This window comes from Miscanthus floridulus, chromosome 4 (genome assembly GCF_019320115.1).
Source record: "Miscanthus floridulus cultivar M001 chromosome 4, ASM1932011v1, whole genome shotgun sequence".
Taxonomy (NCBI): domain Eukaryota; kingdom Viridiplantae; phylum Streptophyta; class Magnoliopsida; order Poales; family Poaceae; genus Miscanthus; species Miscanthus floridulus.
Window position 1 is genome coordinate 26,339,345 of NC_089583.1, and position 11,180 is coordinate 26,350,524.

Sequence of the window (11,180 nt, forward strand, 5' to 3'; positions counted from 1 at the left end):
CACGATGGAGGCCATCATGGACATCACATCTGCTTAGGATGTGGTGAACAAGGTCTTTGATTAGTTTGTATCTAGGGCAAACTATTGAATGAAATCTTCTATTCTTCCATGACCGTGTCGTAGTGCAATGTTCTTATATATGTCATGATTATCTTTGTTTTCGCTTTTGCTCTAGAGGCGATACATATCGTATTGGCTTTTATATCCTCAAGTTTATTTTGAACTGAAGGTGATACCTTTCTGGTATCGGCTATTAGAGCTGATGACTAAACAAATCAGCTGTCAAGTGTTGATCAAACTCTAGGATGATATGTCTTCAAATATTTTTCATCGATCGCTATTGATAGGTTGCACCAGAACTTTTCAGACCAAAGGTTAAACGATCGATCGATCCAGGCCAAGCACCTCATTAAGCGAAACAAAACTTCCTTTAATAGATCTATCAACTCTATCTTGCACTTAGGATTTGACTTAGCGCTTACATATGTCGGCCTAAGCCTATCTCTAGGACCAACGCTTATTTCCTTTAATCCAACGGTCGATGCGAAGCCATGACTATTTATCAAAACAAACTCTCAGAGTCGATTGTTTGGATCAGCTATTGGCCTTCATTACTGATCTTAATGAAGCCTCCTTCTCATAGCTTGCTAGAAAAACACTCAAAGTTTTCTAGCTCCCAATACACTGGATCGGCTGTCATGATACTCATGGACTCATCAACGAGAACCATCTTGACATCATCTCCATGCCATTGAATCAAACATTGATGCATAGTTGATGGCGCACAATAGTTTGCATGAATCCAGTCATGATCGAGGAGTAGACTGTAGGAACCTTTTCCATCGATGACAAAGAATGTGGTGAGCAGAGTCTTACTCCTGATTGTCAGTTCGATGTTCATTGCCCCCTGGGTCTTAGACGTATTACCCCCAAAGTCCTTAAGCATCATGTTGGTCTCAATTAGATCTCCTGGTCCCTTGCCAAGTTTACAAAAAGTGGTGTAAGGCATAAGATTGACAGCAGCACCTCCATCCACCAACATTTTGTTCAACGGCTTCCCATCAACAAAACTTTTTACATATAAAGCCTTTAAGTGCCGATGCTTGACTGATTTATCGAATATAGCTTGTTGTATAATTATCAACTTGGCAACTATCTTCTTATACTCCGATTCATCAAAATATGAGTAAACTTCTTGATCTGCTGGAGCTCTGAATTCTAATGGCAACAGAACAACCATTTGAATATTAGTCGATGGTTGCCTTCTATTGGCTGTTTGTTTAGCACGCCATACTTGAGGCTTACCAGATGCCTGAGTCTGTTCCAACTCTCTGTTCCTTAGGCATTGTACCCTCCTTTTCTAGCTTCTTGTCAAACCTATCCTTCTTCATTAGTCTCTTCTTCATAATCAGCCCAGTTTTGATCAACAACTCGCTTTTCTAGCCGATCATGAACACTTCTATTTTTTAAGCGTTGATCCATGTTATTATGATGATACTCATCTTGAGCATTGTTGACACCGTTTTTTGCACGTGTCAAAATAATCGGAGTGAACCAATCGGCAAGGGGAAAGTTATTGAATACTTTGATAGCCAGTAAAAGCTAGTTTGTAAAAATGGTTGCCGATAGCTGGTGATGATCGATGGAAAGGATGATTTGGACTCAGGCGTTGCCGATGAGGTTGGAGGAGTTGTTGTCGATGCCGATGAAAGGAGACTTAAAGACTACTGCCGATGAAACAGGGAGTATGCCGATGAAGGAAGACTTGAAGACTATTGCCGATGAAGCAGGGAGTCTGCCGATGAAGGAAGACTTGAAGCCTACTGCCGATGAAATAGGGAGTATGCCGATGGAAAGGACAGTGAGATTTCCATCGTAATTGAGGCGGACAGGGAAATAGATAGGAGTTAATTTCCTTTTCTGTATTTGTTAGGTTATGATTCGTGTAAGAGTCACGTGTTTCCTTAGATATGGGATTGGTGTCCTAGTTGTGTTTGGTTGTGTCTCTTTAGATCAGGGTATAAATATGGAGTAAGGAGCAATGTAATAGAGATCAATCAATCAATATCAAAACCAACTTTTACTCCTATTTGCATCTACTTTTCGGCGACTTCGTCAATTTGCATATTTTCTTTTTACGAGTTCTCATTGACTCGGCGAGCTGCATCGCTTCAGTGCGATCTTCGGCGATTCTCGAGTTCCGCGTGAGCACCTCTTGGCCGTGGCTTCCGGGCGTATCGCTGTTGTCAGGACCAAAGTGTTCGTTTCTTCATCCTTGTCGATTAACAGGTCAAATCGACTGGCACGCTTTGGATATCGATTCGGGTATTAGCCCTTTGTGTTTGCAGATCACTTTTGCATCAACACATCTTTTGGCACGCCCAGTGGGACACTTCAACCAATATGTTCAACTCCGAGATCGATCCAGGGAACATTATCGCAGTATCAGAAGAAGATCTTAAGGAAGAACAGAGGCAGGCTATGGAAAAGGCTGTAGAAGAATACAAGCAGCTTTGTCTGAGATCGTTTAGCTTGAACAAGAGTGGACAAGTCATCCAGAAGCAAGATTTGCCGTTGCCTCGGCAGGTTACCTTTGACTCCAATCCTGGTAAACTTCAAGAGATGGTTAATTCTGCAGTAAATCATGCTTTGATTAATCATTCCAATGTGCTGTCCAATACTGTTCATAATGCTGTGGTTCGAACTCTCAAAGAAGGACAAGCGGCACCACATTACGTTGGGCCTGCCTATCATCAACCAGAGCCGGCATCTGTCAAAACTCCATCGGCTCCTTCGGCCGTTGTGGGTACAGAAGTTACTTCCCCTCCAGTATTGGCAGGCTCACCTAAGATACAATCTACACCGATACAATCAGATCAGGTGTTACCAGGAGGGCGAATTCAGCTTAATACAGATCTATCGGCATCAGCTATGTCAGGCCCTGTGTCTCAAAATAACCAGATTCCTACTAATTGGTGGGGATATGGCATGCCTCCAGAGTCATCTGCTTTCAATCCTAGATTACCTCAAGTATTTGATGCAGCAGGAAGAGCGCCTATATCATCGGCCGTTTCGCCGATGGCTCAAGTGCCTCAATATGCCGCAACTACTCCTGTACAACCAACTCCAGGAGGTTTCCAGATGCCTATGATTCAAACATTCAATTCAAGTCCATCGGCGAGCGTACTGCCGATACAGCAGAAAGCCCCTGCTATGAGTCAAACTGGGGTTCAGTTCATGCCTCAAACCAGTTATAATTATCCAACAATATCAGCAAATTACCAGCCATCGGTAAGTTTTGTACCGATGAGTTCTAATAATGATTGGTCAGGACAGTTACCTGTTCAACATACAGTTCAACGGAATCAGCAGGTTGCAGGGATTCAACAAGGTCATGTGCAAGCTGGTTTCCATAATCAAGCATCGGCAGCCCAGCCGATGAATCCTTTCCAACAGGTTAATGGACCACAAGTAACGGCAAATATGCCGATTGCCGGAGATCGTGGGCCACAAAGATATGTGGAAGGATGTCAGCAGGCACCTCCTGTAGAAATTCAACCAGTTCGTCAGCAGGAGGCTGATGCTTTTTGGGCCGATAAGATAGCAGAGATTATGAAGGATCAGTTTGGGATAAAGCCCAAGGTCAATACTTATTCTTATCGGACTCCATACCCTCCTGCATACGATTTAATTCCTCTCCCAAATCGGTACAAGGTACCGGATTTCACTAAATTCTCTGGGCAAAATGATACATCAACAATGGAACATGTCAATCGCTTCATTATTCAATGTGGAGAGGCAGCTAACAGAGATGAATTAAGAGTTCGATTATTTTCATCATCTTTGTCTGGATCAGCATTTACATGGTTCATTTCATTGCCACCAAATTCTATTATTACTTGGGTTGATCTAGAAAAACAATTCCACAAGTATTTCTTTGCTGGAATCCATGAAAAGAAGCTTACCGATTTAGTAAAATTGAGACAGCGTAATGATGAATCGGTAGAGAGCTTTGTACAAAGGCTACGAGATGTAAAAAATAAGTGCTACAGCCTGGTGCTGGATGATCGGCAGCTTGCCGATTTGGCTTTCCAGGGGTTATTGCCACATCTTAAGGACAGATATGCTTCTCAGGAGTTTGAAAGCCTCGGTCATCTTGTGCAAAGGATCTCTGATCAAGATACTAGGGTTTTTGAACCTAAAAAGAGCTGGAGTAAAAAGGTATCATTTGTTGAAGAAGTAGGAGATTCTGACTCTGATGAAGAACCAGTTATCGGCTTAGCTGAGTGGGTTAAGAATAAAAAGCCGATATCATGTCCCTTTGGTCAAAAAGAGCCAGAAAAGTTTACCTTTGATATCACCAAGGCCGATAAAATATTTGATCTTCTGCTCCAAGAGGGCCAGATTAAGCTGTCACCTAATCACGTGATCCCATCGGCAGAAGAGTTGAAGAAGATTTTGTACTGCAAATGGCACAATGCAACTTCACACAGTACAAATGAGTGCAAGGTATTCAGGCAACAGTTACAATCGGCTATCGAATCTGGGAGAATTAAGTTTGGTACTTCCAAGACCCAGAAGCCGATGAAAATTGATCAACACCCTTTTCCAGCAAATATGTTGGATGCCAAAGGAAAGACCAAGGTATTGACGTCAGAGGCTGCTGAGAAAAATGCGTCAGTAGACCCCCAACATCGGATAACTACCGATGATGCAAAGGGTAAGGGTTTGCTAGGGGAAAGCAGTAGTTCCAAAAAACCTCCTCGACCTGGCATTGTGATTACTCATCGAAGGCAGCAGGAGGGTTGGCGTCAACGTAATGACCGATATCGGCAACAGCAAGAGATGAGACGTCAGGAAGAGTGGAATCGACATAAAGATCATTGGAGATGTCCGTTCTTCATCCATTGCTGGGAAGAAGGTATTAAATTGCCAACTGTTGAAAATTGCCCTGAGTGTAATGGTTATTACGGAGTCAATCGTTCAGAAAGGAGGTTTCAACGTAGTAATCAGGGTTTGTCTATCAACGAGCCGATCAAAGGCAGAGCATCAGTGCATGATCGGCTGGGGGGCAGACTTAGTGTACATGAGAGGCTTGGCAAACGCGCTGGATATTTTCCAAGGAATCAAGAGGAGCTTGAGGAAATGGCAAACGCAAGAGTTCCCCGATGAGGAGATATTCTACAGGGACCCTAATATACGTCGCGTAGAACTAACTAGGACTTGTTATCAGCCGGTTTGGAAAACCAAGTTTCCTCGATGGTGCCCAGAGGGTCTGACAAAGACGCAGAGAAGGAGGATGCAACGTGAGCGTCAGGAGGATTTATACCAGGAGGAAAATTCCTCCAATGAAAGGCCTGGTCATCAGCAGTGGCAGGTAAAACACAAAAATAAGGATCCATCGGCAGATGTTAATATGGTATTCATGTTGCCGATGGAGTTTCTGGCGCTATCTGATAATGAGGAAGAAGTTGTTTTCTCTGATCAAGTAGCTCAGCTAACACTAGATCCAATGATGGCTGTTTTTGAGAAACCTACCGATGACGAGAGACAGCATCTTAAAGCTTTATTTGTGAAGGGCAGAGTTGATGGGCAGCCTGTGTCTAAGGTACTTATTGATGGAGGGGCTGCGATTAATATTATGCCTTACGTGATGTATCGGAAACTTGGTAAGGGAGATCAAGACTTAACCAAAACCGATATGATGTTGAAAGATTTTGAAGGCAATGTGTCACCGGCTAAAGGGGCAGTATGCGTTGAATTGACCATCGGCAGCAAAACCTTGCCAACGACGTTCTTCGTTATCAACGGCAAGGGTGCATATAATCTGCTTCTAGGGAGGGATTGGATTCATGCTAATTGTTGTGTTCCTTCTACAATGCATCAATGCCTCGTACAGTGGATTGGGGATAAGATTGAGGTCGTCCCTGGTGATTCTTCTTATATCATCGCATCGGCAGAATCAGATACTTATGAGCGAACTAAATGCATATCAGGAGAAGCTTGGGAAAAAGAGTTCCTTAGAGTTGCTGATTATGAAATTCCACCGATCCAAGCAGTCGGTTCTGAAGAGGAGTTTTAATGGATAGGTTTGCCGATGATGGAAAATTAGGTCAAGGGTTCACATCGGCAGATGATTTAGTAGAAGTAGATATCGGTGATGGTGATAGGTCAAGACCTACTTTTATTAGTGCTAAGTTAGATTCCAAGTGTAAGCAGCGAATAACAGATTTGTTAAAAGAATATAAAGATTGTTTTGCTTGGGATTATACTGAGATGCCTGGATTAGACCGATCGATAGTTGAACATCGGTTACCTATCAAATCTGGATTTCGGCCACATCAGCAGCCAGCGCGCCGATGTAACCCTAATGTACTTCCTGACATTAAGGCCGAAATAACTAAATTAATTGAAGCAAAGTTTATTCGGCAATGTCGATACGCAGAGTGGATCTCTAATGTGGTTCCTGTTTATAAGAAAAATGGGAAACTTCGCGTTTGTATTGATTTCAGGAATCTCAACAAAGCCACACCGATGGATGGCTATCCAATGCCGATTGCTGATTTGTTGATTGATGCTGCGGCTGGACATCAAATTATTAGCTTCATGGATGGTAATGCAGGTTACAATCAAATATTCATGGCTGAGGAGGATATTCCCAAGACTGCTTTCAGATGTCCAGGACATGTGGGGTTGTTCGAGTGGATAGTCATGACGTTTGGTTTGAAAAATGCCGGTGCTACTTATCAAAGGGCTATGAACTTTATTTTTCATGAGTACATAGGCACATTAGTGGAGATCTACATTGATGATGTAGTGATTAAGTCTGGAGATATTACAGCACATTTAGCCGATCTGCGAAAAATACTGGAGTGCACAAGGAGGCATGGATTGAAGATGAATCCTAATAAATGTGCATTTGGTGTATCGGCAGGACAATTCTTGGGTTTTATGGTGCATCAACGGGGCATTGAAATTAGTAGGAAGTCTATTGATGCAATTAACAAAGTAATTGCTCCTGCCAATAAGACTGAATTGCAATCTTTGATCGGCAAGATTAATTTCATTAGAAGATTCATATCTAATCTGTCGGGTAAGATCAAGGCTTTCAGTCCACTACTTAAATTAAAAGCTGATCAGGAATTTGTATGGGGAGTTGAACAGCAATTAGCCCTTGATGAAATTAAGAGATATTTATCAAATCCTCCAGTGCTAGTTCCACCTCAGCATGGGAAGCCTTTCAGGTTGTATTTGTCAGCTGATGATGCAGTTATCGGTTCAGCTCTTATTCAAGAATTTGAAGGGAAAGAACGTGTTATTTATTATTTGAGCAGAAGATTAGTGGATGCTGAGACGAGGTATTCGGCTATCGAGAAATTGTGTCTGTGCTTATACTTTTCTTGTATCAAATTAAGGCATTATTTGTTATCTGCCGAATGTACGGTCATATGCAAAGACGATGTGGTCAAGTACATGTTGTCGATGCCGATATTAAGTGGTAGAATCGGCAAGTGGATTTTAGCATTATCAGAATTTGAACTACGCTACAAATCAACTAAGGCAGTTAAAGGGCAAGTGATGGCTGATTTTGTTACTCAGCATTGTAACACGGTGGATTCTCTGGGGATTGCTCCCTGGACACTTTTCTTCGATGGGTCCACATGTGGTGAAGGAGCAGGTATCGGCATTGTGTTAATTTCACCTCAAGGAAAGAAGTATGAGTTTTCATTGCCGATTGTTGCTACAGCGACAAATAATCAAGCTGAATACCAAGCCTTGATAAAGGGGTTAGAATTGCTGAAGGAGATACGTGCCGATGTTGTTGAAATCTTTGGTGACTCTATGCTAGTTATAAATCAATTGGCTGGAATTTATGAATGCCGAAGTGAAGCCTTGATTTCGTATTATGAAAGGTGTTTGCAATTATTGAAAGGATTTAGAGATTTTCGTCTTGAACATATCTCTCGATTGCATAATGAGGAAGCTAATCGACTAGCTCAGCATGCTTCAGGGTATCAGACCATTCAGGAAGTACTAACATCGGCAGTTGATACCGATGACTGGAGGAAAGAGATTGTCGATTATTTAAAGGATCCAGGTAGAAAGGTTGAGAGACGTATAAGGTTCCAAGCTACCAAATATGTGCTCCTCGATGATGAATTATATTATCGAACTATAGATGGAGTTTTACTCAGGTGTGTTAGCAATGATGAGTCGAAAAACTTGATGGGTGAAATTCATGAAGGAGTATGTGGGGCACATCAATCGGCTTTCAAGATGAAATGGATGATCAGAAGGAATGGGTACTATTGGCCGACTATTCTTGAAGATTGTTTTAAATATTTTAAGGGATGCCAGGGGTGTCAAAAGTTTGGTAATATTCAAAGAGCGCCTGCATCGGCTATGAATCCTATAATCAAACCATGGCCGTTCCGGGGATGGGCTATTGATCTCATTGGTCAGATTTATCCGCCATCGAGTAAAGGACATAAATTTATTCTGGTTGCTACCGATTATTTCACAAAGTGGGTTGAGTCAATTCCTCTAAAAAAGGTGACATCGGTCAATATGATTGATTTTGTGAAAGAGCATATTGTTTACCGATTTGGTATTCCTCAGACTATCACTACCGATCAGGGTACTATGTTTACATCGGGAGAATTTGATGAGTTTGCTGTAGGTATGGGAATTAAAATTTTAAATTCTTCTCCATATTATGCTCAAGCTAATGGTCAAGCTGAGGCTTCTAACAAAGGGATCATCAAACTCATTAAGCGCAAAATTGAAGAGAATCCTAGGAGGTGGCATACAGTATTAAATGAAGCCTTGTGGTCATATCGGATGTCATGCCATGGTGCAACCAAAGTAACGCCTTATCAGTTAGTATATGGACACGATGCAGTGTTGCCTTGGGAAATTAAGGTTGGCTCTAGACGAATACGTTCTCAAAATCAGCTGACAGCCGATGAGTATAATACTCTTATGAAAGATGAGTTGGAAGATGTGGCGGGTCATCGGTTAAGGGCTTTAGTTAGTATTGAAGAAAATAAGAAAAGAGTAGCTAGATGGTATGATAAGAAGGTGAAAGTAAAAGAGTTTGCCGATGGAGATCTGGTCTGGAAATTGATTTTACCGATTGGGACTAAAAGTTCAAAGTTTGGAAAGTGGTCTCCTAATTGGGAAGGTCCATATCGGATAAATCAGTCTATTCCTGGTAATGCATATATTTTAGAAACCCTCGAAGGGGTTGTGTTTCCCAGAGCGTTAAATGGAAAATATTTAAAGAAATATTACCCTAGTATCTGGACAGATGCATAAAAGTATAAGTGCCGATAACAGTACTATCGGCTAGAATTATGCAAGGGTATCAATGTCTCATAAAGTGCCGATACAATAAATAAGATTACACGTTCAGCAAGGATTGGATAGCTAATATCGCACGCAGGCGAATCTGGTCGGCTTCTTCCATTTCTTTGATATCGTCATCGGCAGCACCCTCCACAGGCTTGAGTTTCTTCTTCATGGCTAAAGCTTTGCGAGCTTGGGTATCTCTTTCTTGCTGAAGGGCTTTGACGGCATTGGGTAGCTGGCTTTCTTCTTGTTGAGCATGAGTTAAGGCTGCATCGATTTCTTTCAATTCAGCCAATAGAGCTGCCTTCCTTGCCGATAGATCCAAGATTTTCTGCTTAAGTGCAGCACCCGAAGTCTGCAAGTTGACGATGCCCTTGTGCTTCTCATCAGCGATTTGTTTCAGTTGTAGCATCTCTCCTTTAAGTTGAGCTTGAGCTGCTCTATCGGCAATGCGCTGAGCAGCCCGTTGATATTGCAGTTGACGGCTTTCTAAGTGAGCTGCTGGGAAGAGTATTTCTTCAACATCGGCAGGGACCTGGCCACGAATTGTTTTGAAAATTGCCTTTGCGGGGTCCGAGTCATCTACCAGTTGGGCGGTACTTTGCTGTAGCAAGTTCAGGAGGGTTTCCAACTTGGATTTAGTCTCTGCCGATATTGTTCCCAGTGCAAGGGAAGAACTTGTTTCCTCTCCATCGTCGTCAGAAATGTCAATGGCAAAGGAAAATAGGCTGTTCGGGGAATCTTGTTCCTGAAAGAAAGACAAGGAGATCAATCAGGGGTAAGTATGAGTATTGTAAAATCAGATAGGTTGATCGGTTTACCTGTTTCAAGGCAATTTCCTGTGCTTGACTGGAGGAAGCAACCTGGAGTATGTCGTGTGGATCGGCTGAGCTTGCCGATGGGATATCCTCTGCGACTTCATCGGTGGTGGGCTCTTGAGGTATGATGACCGATGACATTGGGGCAGATGTAGGGATCGGCATAGATCTTTGTCGTTTTGGCTGTGCTTCAGTATCTGTTGAAGCTTTGCGCTTTGCTTGGACATCGGCAATGATTGGCTGGGGGGCATCGACACTTGTTGGTTGTGAAGCTTGGGCATCTGGTACGTTTGCCGATGTACCCAATTGTTGCTGTAAAACAAGTGTGAGATATGATATTTAACAGATAAAATGTAAAGTCAAGAAGCTACCTCTGAAGGAGTGGTGCTTGATATCGGCGGAATTGCCGATGATGATCCAGTAGCAGCTCTTACCCCCTGATGATTAAGGTTAATATAGTTTGTGATCGGCACAAGTGAAAATAAACAAGGTTGTTACCTTAAAGGCTTTGACCAAGGTTGTAGCAGCGGCCGATGGAGTAGCCCTGGATGTAGCCAATTTGGACTTAAAAGTGATGGTCTTGGTACGAATCTTCTGGTGGGTCAAAGCGGCTAAGGTGGGAGCGTTGTAACCGATCGGCGATGTTGGGGAAATAGGCCGGAGGTTGAAGGGTTTCCCACTTTTGCTCACCGATGGTGCTGGGTGGTTAACCTGTTACAAGGGAATTAGTTACTGATAAATGAAAAGAAAAGCAGAAGGGAGTTCAAGGAAACTTACCGCGTCGTCAGGGATGGCATATTCAGAATCGATCATGTGCCGATATGTGTGAACAGAAGTCGCGAATAGTTGCTCTTTCCACTCTCGCCACCATTGCTTGTATGACTCGGTGATGAAAGATATTGGTGTCCAGGTGGATAAATCAACATCTGTGGTATCGGCATCAGGAGAAAGTTGTACTACCTTGTTCCAGTCTGTTCCGCAGGTGATCGTTTCCCTGGGTTTGATCACATC